A 2064-nucleotide genomic window follows, 5' to 3' on the forward strand; every position below is an offset into this window, starting at 1 on the left:
TTGCAGCTTTCGTCGGCTGTGGAAAACTGTCGAACTGTTCTGAATGATGGGATAGCACCTTCGCTGCCATCATCACATACCTGCGATGCTTATGCAAACTGATAAGCACCGTGAGTTAAATACTTGTGTTTAGAACAAGAAATGTTGTGTAGGATGTCCACGGTCTAAGTTGTGGATGAGTTAATCAATGTTTGGTAGTGGGAGTGTTGGTGTCATATTTAAATACTATAGCATCGGAGTCGTGGTGGTCAGTTTTTCTGATGACAAACGTGTTGAACCCCTGTGCTTCTTCGTGCTGCCATCAGTGGCATGGATGCATCGACCTAGTGCCCTGTTTACTGTCGCAAATGGTGACTCCGCTATCATCAAGCGTATATTTGGCGTGACAAAGAGCCGCACTGGATCACCGGCCAGCCAATCTCGCCATCATCACCATTCCAAACACATGGCGAGCTCAAACATGTTCAGCTGCTACTCCCCTTCCTTCACGTTCATCTTTTCAGCCGAAAAACTGAGCCTGTTTACAAGTTTGGCATGCTCACAATTTACCGTTTCATGCTTGTTATTTGTCTTGTCATCGTGTTCAGTGTCTTCTTGAGGCATTTTTTCAATATTAACTGTGTGTTCCGAAGTTGCAAAAGTAAATAATTAGCTATTCATAAATCCCCTGGGAAATTAACCTCAAAAGGGTGTATGCATTGCCGTTTCGCTTTTCCCAAGAGTTTTGTGAACCGAGGTGTAATACGCCTAAATTATGATCCACAAGAAATCGTAACAGATAAATTGCTGGCCAAAATTTTTATTGGTTAGATGCTAGGGCAAATTTATGTGACTTATCCCAAGATTGGGTCGGTTGACACCGCCTTAACGATAATATTGTCACGTTTTATTGACCCCCTGCTGTTACAACGTATCCACAATTTGCAAAAACTGCAGAACAAGCGCGGACGTAGCGAAGTGTCAGTGAATGCATAGGCATGTTATTTCTTACACAAAAAAGGTATTTGTGTGTAAACGATATGTATGTGTGATTTCTGGTCGTGAAATTCCTTGCTATTTGGCTCATCCCAAAAAAAGGAAGTGGACTTCACTTCGTAATATCCCTAATTTGACTTGAGTATTAAAAGTGGTAAAGGTTCAATAACATTTTCTGAAAAAGACAGCTAACGAAACCATTGTTAAAAAATGCTTCTTTAATTAGGGTTTGGACTTATGAAACGGTAGAAATGCGATTACGGCACGGAAAAATGAATACCCAACTGGGGTAGTAAAGGTATCTCCAATCGTCCCAATAAATCATTGAACAAACACAAATTTTTGCTATTTTGGGCACCAAATGGGTAAACGAATAGGCGATTTCAAGCAGAACGTCTACGTGAAGGCGCTTTTCCGATGCGCCATCTAGCACTGATGGGAAACGGTTGACGCCTTTCGGGGTGACCTCTTAGCTACCGCCTTCACAAGCATGTGACTTGTGTCCTTTATCAAGTGATGGCAGTGTGTTTCACCAAATTGTGTCACGCATGGACTGGTTGGGTCTGTATTTGTATATTCTTAGTTTACAATCAGTTTTTTTTTTTAAATTACTTTAAGTTAACTTTTTGACTGGCTTACGATCTGGCCAGCTGTGGTCCCCTTTCTAGCTCTGTCCAATCATTGTGTGGGCATTGCAGATGATTAAGAAGTACACAGAAGTGGAGGTGACCATCCTTGTGGCGGCGTTGCGCCCTCGCCTTCGTGAGATGTTCGCCAACTCAGGAGTATTCTCGCTGTTGTCGGAGGAGAATTTCTTTGTCAGTGTGCACGATGCGGTGCTCGTCGCTCTTGCTGAGCTGCATTCGACCACTACGGTGGCGGCTGCTGACGGGGATGGAATGGGGAGAACGGTGGCGCCCCGACGTCGTCTCACTATCGATGAGGTGCGCAGTATCCTTGAAACGGATCCCGACGTCACCACCGATTTGTCGGTAATGGGAGAGGAACGCGCAGTCGTTTTCTGATGTTCTACCTCCTTTCCTGCCCTGTCCCGCCCTCCCTTGCTTTATCCACATACTCTCTCATCCT

This window comes from Echinococcus granulosus (assembly GCF_000524195.1).
Source record: "Echinococcus granulosus chromosome Unknown EG_S00116, whole genome shotgun sequence".
Lineage (NCBI taxonomy): Eukaryota > Metazoa > Platyhelminthes > Cestoda > Cyclophyllidea > Taeniidae > Echinococcus > Echinococcus granulosus.